Below are 10,150 nucleotides of genomic sequence, written 5' to 3'. Positions count from 1 at the left end.
TCTCTCCTTGTATCTCATGGCTCTAACAGTACTATCTATCCTAATCTTGTTCAAGCTTATTGCAGTATTTGTTCTTAAATATATGTGCAATGTCTCAACACTAATATTAAGAATCTTCTTCATTTTCATAAATGAAAATCACTAATTTTAATTTTTCTGGATTGTTTCAAATCTATATTAGTGTAGGTTTTTAGTTTTTTAGCATAAAAAACTTTTCAGCATTATTTTTTCCCTTTGAAAGCTATTTGTTAATTTGCTTGCTTCAGAAAAATTAACATAATTCCTATAATTTGGACTGAATCTGCATTTGGCTTCTGTGTTGCACTCAGGTGGTAAACCATATCATAGCTGTACAAAGTGATCAAGATAATTCTTATTTCATCTAGTAACCTCATTTTTTTCAATCTTACATTTTTTCTGGTTGAAATATGTATAATAATCAGACAACTATGTATACCAATTTATCTTTTGCAACAAAATGATTATATGAATGGGGCTGTGGTAGGCATCATTCCCTCTCTCCTTTCTTTTTCTCTCCTCTTTCTCTCTTCTCTCTTCAATTTCTCTCTCTCTCTTCTATTTCTCTCTCTCTTCTATTTCTCTCTCTTTCTTCTATTTCTCTCTCTCTTCTATTTCTCTCCCCTCTCTGTTTCTCTCCCCTCTCTGTTTCTCTTACCTCTCTGTTTCTCTCCCTTCTCTGTTTCTCTCCTCTCTCTCTCTCTCCTCTCTCTCTGTCTCTCCTCTCTCTCTGTCTCTCTCTCTCTCTCTCTCCTCCTCTCTCTCTCTCCTCCTCTCCTCTCCCCTCTCTCTCTCTCCTCCCTCCCCCTCTCCCTCTCCTTCTCTCTCTCTCTCTTCCTCGCTTTCTCTCTCCTCTCTCTCTCTCCTTCCTCTCTCTCTCTCTCTCTCTCTCTCTCTCTCTCTCTCTCTCTCTCTTTCTTCTCTTCTCTTCTCTTCTCTCCTCTCCTCTCCTCTCCTCTCCTCTCCTCTCCTCTCCTCTCTCTCTCTCCTCCTCTCTCTCTCCTCCCCTCTCTCTCCTCTCTCTCTCTCTCTTTCTTTCTCCTCTCTCCTCCCTCTCTCTTCCTCTCTCCTCCTCTCTCCTCCCTCTCTCCCCCTCTCTCTTCCTCTCTCCTCCCCCTCTCTCTCTCCCTCTTCTTCTCTCTCTCTCTCTCTCTCTCATCTCTCTCTCTCTCCCTCTCTCTCTCTCTCCTCTCTCTCTTCTCTCATCTCTCCTCTCTCTCTCCCCTCTCTCCTCTCTCTCTCTCCTCTCTCTCTCTCTCCTCTCTCTCTCTCCTCTTTCCTCCCTCTCTTCTCTCTCCTCTCTCTCTCTCCTCTCTCTCTCTCTCTCTCTCTCTCTCTTCTCTCCTCCCTCTCTCTCCCCTCTCCTCTCCCTCTCTTCTCTCCTCTTCTCTCTTCCTCCTCTCCTCTCTCTCCCTCCCCTCTCTCTCTCTCTCTCTCCTCCTCTTCCTCCCTCTCTCTCTCCTCTCTCTCTCTTCCCCTCTCCTCCTCTCCTCTCTTCTCCTCTCCCTCTCCCTTCTCTCCTCTCTCTCCTCCTTCCCTCCTCTCCCTCCCCTTCTCTCCCTCTTCCTCCTCTCTCCTCTCCTCTCTCCCTCTCTCCCTCTCTCTCTCCCTCTTCCTCTCCTCTCTCTCTCCTCTCTCTCTCTCACTCTCTCCTCTCCTCTCCTCCTCTCTCTCTCCTCCTCCTCCTCTCCTCTCCTCCTCTCTCTTCTCCTCTCCCTTCTCTCCTCCCCTTCTCCTCCTCTCTCCTTCCTCTCTCTCTTCTCCCTCCTCTACTCCTCCCCTCTCTCCTCTCTCTCCTCCCCCCTCCTCCCTCCCCTCCACTCTCCCTCCCTCCCCTCCCCTCTCCCCTTCTCTCTCCTCTCTCTCTTCCTCTTCCTCTCTCTCTCTTCTCTCCCCTCCCTCCTCTCTCTCCTTCTCCCTTCTCTCTCTCCTCTCCTCTCACTCTCTCCTTCTCTCTCTCTCTTCCTCTCTCCTCCTTCCTCTCCTCCCCTCCTCTCTTCTCTTCCTCTCTTCTCTTCCCTCTCCTTCTCTATCTCCTCTCACTTCTCTCCCTCTCTCTCTCTTTCTTCCTACCTTCTCCTCTCTTTCCCCTTCTCTTCCTCTCTCCTCCTCCTCCTCTCTTCTCCCTCTCCCTCTCCCTCTCCTCCTCTTCTCCTCCTCCCCTCCCTCCTCTCTCCTCCTCCCCCTCCTCTCTTCTCTCTCCTCCCTCCTCTCCTCCTCTCCCTTCACTTCCTCTCTCACTCTCTCTCCTTCCTCCCCCTCTCTCTCTTCTCTCCCTCTCCTCTCCCTCTCTCCTCCTTCTCTTCCCCTCTCCTCTCCCTTCTCTCTCTCTTTCCTCCTCCTTCTTTCCTCTCTCTCCTCTCTCCTCTCTCCTCTCTCCTCTTCTCTTCCTCTCTCCTTCTCTCTCTTCCTCCTTCCTCTCTTTCTCTCTCTCCCTCCTCTCTCTTCCTCTCTCTCCTCCTCTCCTCTCTCTTCTCTCTCCTCTCTCTCTTCCTCCTCTCTTCATCCTCTCTTTCTCCATCTCTCTCCCTCTCTTCTCTCCCTCTCCTCTCTCCCTCTTCTCTCTCCCTTCTTCCCCTCCTTCCTCTCTCTCCCCTCTCTCTCCTACTTCCTTCTTCTCCTCTCTCTTCTCTTTCCTCTTCTCCCTCTCCTCTCCATCTCTCCTCCTTCTTCCCCTCCTCTCTCTTCCCTCCTCTCCTTCTCCTCTCTCCCTTTCTCTTACTCTCTCCTCTCCTCCTCTCCTCTTCCCTCTCTCTCTTACTCTCCTTCCTCTCTCTCCCTCTCCTTCCTCTCTCCTCCCTCTCTCTCTTCCTCTCCTTCCTCTTCCTCTCTCTCTCCTCTTCCCTCTCTCCCTTCTCTGCTTCACTTCCTCTCTCTCTCTCCTCTCTCTCACCTTCTCCTCTCTCCTCCTTCCTCTCCCCCTTCTCTCTCCTCCTCCCTCTTGCCTCCTCTCTTCTCTTCTCCTCTTCCATCCTTCTTCCTCCTTCTCTCTCCCTCCGTCCTCTCCTCTCCTCTTCTCCCCCTCTCCCTCTCTCTCCTTCTCCTCTCTCTCCTCCACTCTCCCTCTCTCTTCCTCCTCTCTCTCCTCCTCCTCTCTCTTTCTCTCTCTCTTCTCTCCCTCCTCTCTCTCTCTCTATCTCTCTCTCTTCCCTCCCTCCTCTCTCTCCCTTTCTCTCCTCTTCCTTTCCTCTCTCCCTCCCTTGTCTTCTCCTTCCCCTCTCCCTCTCCCTCTCTCTCTCTCCCTCCTTTTTCTCCCCCCCCCCCCCCCCCCCCCCCCCCCCCCCCCCCCCCCCCCCCCCCCCCCCCCCCCCCCCCCCCCCCCCCCCCCCCCCCCCCCCCCCCCCCCCCCCCCCCCCCCCCCCCCCCCCCCCCCCCCCCCCCCCCCCCCCCCCCCCCCCCCCCCCCCCCCCCCCCCCCCCCCCCCCCCCCCCCCCCCCCCCCCCCCCCCCCCCCCCCCCCCCCCCCCCCCCCCCCCCCCCCCCCCCCCCCCCCCCCCCCCCCCCCCCCCCCCCCCCCCTCTCTTCTCTCCTCCTCTCTCCTCTCTCTCCTCTCTCTCTCTCCTCTCTCCCCCTCTCATCTACTCTCTTCTCCTCTCTCTCCTCTCTCTCACTTCCTCTCTCTCCTCATCTCACCTCCTCCTCTCCTCTTCTCTCTCTCCTCATCTTCTCCTCTCTCTCTCTCTCCCTCCTTCTCTTCTCCTTCCCTCTCTCTCTCTCCTCTCTCCTCTCCCTCTCTCCTCTCTCCCTCTCTCTCTCCTCTCCCTCTCACTCCCTCTCTCCTCTCTCTCTCTCTTCTCCTCCTCTCTCTCCCTCTCCTCCCTTCTCTCTCTCCCTCTCTCCTCCTCTCTCTCTCTCCCCTCTCCTCTCCTCTCATCTCCTCTCTCTCTCTCCTCTCTTCTCTCCTCTCTTCTCACTCTCTTCTCACTCATCTCTCCCTCTCCTCTTCCTCTCTCCTCTCTCTTTCTCCTCCTTCCTCCTCGTCCCTCTCTCCTCTCTCCGTCTCCTCTCCTTTTTCTCTCTCACATCACAGCGCGTCACACACTACACACACACACTACCTCACACAATACCACACACACACACCAAACTCACATCCGCACTCTCACAGCACACAACACACAACACACACACACACACACACACACAAAGAACAGAAAAACCAGACCACAATAGACAGAATAGACAAACAGACTTAAAAAGTGATGCACATTTTGTGATACACAGGCAGTAGGATGACTGTTGTTCAGTAGTGCCTTTTTTTAAAATTTACTCTTTTCTTATTTTTATATTTATTTCAGATCAACAGTATATGTTTTGTTTCAAGAGTGTTCAGCAACCTGTTATGTCGGTAGACTGTATTCATGACGGGGTCACAGAGGTCTCATTGAGAGAGCATCATCGTCAGGATACGCCCTGTCAGCTTTGTCCCTCTGCACCGTTCCCTGTTGACTATCTGTTGTTACTTGGGTTCTTCGCTTTAAACCGTCAAATTCCAGCACCCATTATTTGCTGGCCAGGAGACAATCTTCGGAATTCCCTTGTCTTTTGATGTAAGAGTGGAACAAATAGATTTGAGACTTAAGTTCGGTGTAAGACTCTTTGTGTAAATGCTATTTCCCATATAAAACATCAATTATCAGGACATGAATACCTTTTATGTACAAACAGATGGTTGCTCCGAGGCCTTGCTGGAATTCTTCATTCAACTTTACGCATGGAGGCTGCAAAGCCGAAAGGAATTTGTTTAATCCCGAGCTCAGTATTACAGAACATTAGGGTCTGAACACATGCATTGCAAGCAGGAATACAACTTGGAATTCTTTATAAGAAGGTGGTCGGCCACTCGCACTGCAAACCATGCATGCTCCAAAAGGTAGGTATAGCAGGAGAGTGAGATCCTCATTTGGATACACATTCCAGTTACTGATCGTTTATAATCTGTTTTCACCCACTCCTTTATGCTAGTATATAAGCGTTTTATTGTTAGATTAATCCTAAAGACTAGGATCTTGTGCACTCTATTTAATAAAGAAGAAAACTTTTAAATACTCATTGCCAATGAGCTGTTTACTGGAGCTCCACAATGGTCTAAACGCACAGGGCTTACGTAAACGCTGTAAGAGCCCCTTATACACCTTGGACCTATTTCCTGCTCTGGCTGTGTCAGTTAGATGGAAATCCGAGAGGCGCGCGAGTCTTTCCCCACAGTTCGCACTGCCACCTACTTGATGTGATATCTTGTCACCCAGGGTTAACTAGTCCAAAACTTTGATAGAATTGTCATACAGATAACCTTAGCACTTCCTAAGCCACACCAATATACATAAGGATCAAATTCATTTTTAGATTTATATTCTCATGTTATAAGGAATTCATAACAATTATCTTTATTGAATGATTTAATTGACAGCATATCCTTCAGCTCCACTACCAATTGATATATACATATATTTTTAATGGCAATTATGACCTAAACTACAGAGAAGGAAACCAACATTCACAAAATTATTTTAAATTTTTGACTTACCAAAAAAGATCCATGTAGAAATTGCGGCAAAGCGCAAAGTTTGTGCCTTTTAGAATTGAATTATGCTAATCTAAGAGTTATTTCTTTTTTTCAGGGGGTTTGTTGATAGTTATAGTAGATGGTTATATGAATGCGAACCCTGGATGATGCTCTCATTCGTTTTCCCTATGGGGGGGCGGGAGCCATAAATTTTATGACAAACTGCTGACCAGAGAAATCTTTCATTGCCGGAGCAAATTGGACAGAGTAAGTAAGCTTATAGGAAAATTGAATTACCTTTTTTATTGTTATTATACATGGTTTAGAAAATCCTAGAATGCGGGAAGTTTGAAACAAAAAAACTTATAGAATAACTGATGGAGAGGATTCGAGATGTATAACTGCTGGAAATAGGCATTAGGAGGCTTTTGTATGCGTATTTCGTTGCGTCTTGATAAAAAAAAATAAACAAAAAAATAAAAAAAAATAAAATTAAAAAATTATTCAGGATTCTGATCAAAAATAGCATTATCCAAATTTCCTTTCTCGTTGAGTGCAGTACCCTGAATTACTCTTCTGGGAACATGTAACGGGCATAATAAAAGTGCTAGAGTCAACTAACTATGGTCAGGCGAGAAGTGACTTGGTCAGACCATTTGTCCTGCGAGGTTTTGTCCCAAACTAGCAAGATGTGTATCTATACCTCAGTCTTTACCATCAGCCAACCCCAGAATACAGACAGCCAATCAGCTCACAGTCATCCACTTCATGGTTGCAACTCCTCCAAACTCTCTATCCACTTTAAGGCCCACTCCCACCATACACTGAAGAAGGCCCACAGACTATAACCTCCACATCCTTTAGATGCATCCTCCTCTCATCACCGAAAGGTCCCCAAAAGATCCTTATCAGCCAGCAACAAATACTCATGCTGCACACTGAGAGGAGCTCCTACAATGCCTTCTAGCACCATTAATGCTGTCAATCCCTCGTGTAACAATCTCCAAGGGAGCCCCCGCTGCAGCTCCGCATGGTTCGCTCGGAAGTTACTGAAGAATACAGCCCTGATCAAGTCTCTTTCTCACATATTGCGTTCATGGGTAAAGCCTTATTTCTCCCCAAAGTATCAAAACTGACAGGACACATCACAAATTTTATTTAGAGTTTTGTATATCAGGTTTTCTGTCACACATTAGCACAATGTATTACGAATAAAATTACACAATTTTTTCCGTTAGCGCACTAGATGCCGAAAGATGGCCAAGCTATTAGTCGACAATGCCCATTGCTACAGGCTATTTGCTTACTCTGGTTTCTCCGTGATGGCACTACCTACCTACAGGCCTTGGTTAAGGCCCTAGATGCTTTGCGAGAATCCTAAAGACAAAGGACGTGACACTGGATTCTCAGGCAATTCAAAAGATGTTGTTTAAGCATGCTGTAAGTGTAACTTTTTCATTTACTGAATTAGTTGTATCAATTTCAAGTTTTGTATGCCATCATTCAACTGACAAAATATCTTGCTTATCAAAACAAGAATACAGTATTATATTTTTTCTTGCAGGCGAGCTTATTAGGAGCAGGTCTCTTGTCCAGAGTAGAGGAATCAACGTCAACTGACATGGAAGCACGAGGTTAGTGATTAACCAATAACACTCCCTGCCAATATAATGAACTCAGTTACTATGCCATTGCTCGTTTCTCCAGTATTACATGCCTTGTATGCGCATTTGTAGGTGATAGTGGTGAATAATTTCTTCCACTCATCTTGTTTGTAGACGACTTATGTTGATTGCACTGATTGCCTAACCCATATGACATGGCCAGTACAAATTGCATGCAGTTTCAAAGCTCTGGGAAGGCATGATATGAGGATTCTAGAAAAGAATAAGAAAAGTATTTGACTGTCAATATTTACACAGAAAGGATTTTTATTTAGAAATAGATGAAACACACAAAGTAAGCAATCATAATAATAGAACAACATACAAATTGTTTTGTATCCTTTCCTCTTCATCTGAATGTGCAAATGTTTAATCACATTAGGCAGAGTGGATTGTTTTTTGACAAGTGAAAATTGAGGTCCTCAACTAGTATCAGTAAATACTTCCCAGGTTCTTAGATTTTTTTATTAATAAAGTGATGATGATAATTGCACTTAGCAGAGATTCCAAATGAAAAGATACTGATTTGAACTCCTGCACATTCAAGTGTTAGTGAGGAATAGAGTATATCTTGTAACATGGAGAACGATGATTGTTATGCTTAAGTGATTTGTAAATATGATTGGAATTATGTTATCCTTAAAAACTTTTGCTCACTAGAGTGGTACTAAAGTAATTCATCATTAGAAATAACATTAAATGAAAGTGTTGGCTTTCCATTTCGTAATAATTCACTTAGGCGAGAAATGGAGGGAACTTCTCGTTCTTTTCACTGACATTATGAAGATACATCTTTGGGTCAGATTTTGCTCGCATGCATGAGTTTGTCTTAAAAAAAAAGCTAATCTATATTTTGGGGGTGATTTGACGCATCATCAGAAATTTAACATTTTAGAAAAAATATTACATAGTTGACCGATTGAAATCTGATGGACTAACATATATCTCCTTTATGTTACAGCAACCAGTCTCTTGTCAAATTGCATAGCTGTGACTCTATGGAGTTACAGAGAGTGTTCGCGTAATGCCGACATACTAATAGACTCGGCGCAAAAGGTCGAGTTTTAATACATCGATGATAACACATTATAAGTTAGAATGGATTTCCACATTTCTTTTTGTTGGATCTTCAATTGTTTTTGCTTTTTTCCTGATTATATGCATATATATGGTCTATAACCTCATCAAGTTTTTTTCTTTTTACTCTTTTTTTATTTTTTTTTTTTACTTTTTGTTTTTTTCTTGTTTGCTTACTGAAGATGAACGATGTAATACAGTCATTGAATATCATAAAATCTATATTATCACTATTTTTTTTTCAATTTAGTGTCTATTACTCTGTTATTAATTATTACATTGCACATTAATATGATATTTAATATGACTATTATTATCTTTATGCATCATGATCATAACGAGAATAGTAATAATTTTTTTTAGGTATTAAGCTGTAAAACTTATGGTCAGCAATTATCTTCCCACTCAGAGAAGGTGAGAGGCTATGCATTTGTTGATTACTAGTCACTGAAGACGCAGGACTAGTTGGGGAAGACCTCGCACATTTAAATCTGGTCCTCTCACTGACGGCCTTTATTCATATAACACTCCTTTCTGTCTTTCTAACACAACCCTGTGAAACTGACTCACACACACAATATAGATTTTTTATTAATGGATGAGTTTACTTGTCATTTTTTAAATAAAGGCATCAACTTCTTCATATATTGATTGAGTGAGCGTGTTATCAACTTTACGTAGAATAAGATTTAACAGATTTGATTTCTACGAATAAGATAAGCAAATGATGATACTATTATGCGGATAGCCCATCAAACTCCATTTTGTTCTCTGTCCAACTTCTCCACTTTTTTGGTTTGGCAAAACATTTTTTTTTTTTCTTTTTCTTTTCTACTGAAAGAAAAATTACTACTATCTACTACTAAGTATCAGTCTTACCATCTTCTCTACTAGTACCCGTTACGCGCTAGACCCTTACCACCCTCAACCCACCCCCGAGATTACCTTCTTTTACCGCCCAAACCCTGCGTCACAACCAAGTACTTAAACCAACCACCCCCTCATTCATACTCTGTGGTCTCGAACCTATTCGCGCCCCACCCCCCCCCACCGCTACACCGTCCACCACCTGCGCGCCCCCCCCGAGTAACCCGGACACCCTACACTCCACCCAACCCGCCTTGGACAAAACAGGTCCAAACTAGCAGTGGCATCCTTACACGCCTCTAGTATCTGGCCCCAAAAAAGCATGTCATCAATATGTTGCCACCTGTCCCACAACTAGATTGTTATTGTCAAGATTATTTTTTTTGATTATTTTTTACACAAAATTAAATATTCGACTAGCATTGCTTTTTCAGCTGTCAAACGAGCCTCACTTGTCCAAGCTTTTTGGAGCATGAATTTAATTCTGACACACTCACCACCCTTATGTGGAAGTTTTGAAGCCAAAATCCATCAAAACATGGACAATTTAGTGTATGGGTCTCCTGTAGATGCAGGGGTAAGTGTATTTGTTTTTTTTTTTTGTTTCAGTTTCATAACATTCACTGCACAGTATGCAAGTGGTAATCACATGCAAATATGTACTTTTGGATTAATATACTAGTTTTAGAAGTAGTATGCTAATCTAATCTCTCTTCAAACACAATTCCTGCAACTCTGAAAACGGGTTTCCGAGATGGATCTAAGACTCTGATGAGGAGATGCCTCTATCTCATCGTGTTATAAGGTGTCACCTTCAACTGCCTATTGGAGTTATTGGGGCTTGGAGTATAGCTCCACTCAATGTTGATGCATATTACTGCACTGCTTGTAACTTGCAAATAGCAGGTTGGCAGACAGGTACTGATGTGAAATTCCCATGCCAAAACACACAAAGCTACATAAATTGACTAGCTACTCTCTGAAAAGGCCTCGTATAAGATATGTAATAGTTTCCTCCT

General features: G+C 44.3%; 1 pseudogene; it reads left to right on the top strand.

Annotated features, from left to right (window-relative positions):
• LOC147471806 (uncharacterized) overlaps positions 1-6,884 on the top strand; it is a 25,073-nt pseudogene extending 18,189 nt beyond the window's left edge.
• Positions 6,885-10,150: the final 3,266 nt, after the last annotated feature.

This window comes from Penaeus japonicus, unplaced genomic scaffold (assembly GCF_977035675.1).
Source record: "Penaeus japonicus unplaced genomic scaffold, GWHDUDI00000001_assembly GWHDUDI00000005, whole genome shotgun sequence".
Taxonomy (NCBI): Eukaryota; Metazoa; Arthropoda; class Malacostraca; order Decapoda; family Penaeidae; genus Penaeus; species Penaeus japonicus.
Note: the sequence above shows the minus strand (reverse complement) of the source record. Positions and strands in the feature narration are given on the sequence as shown.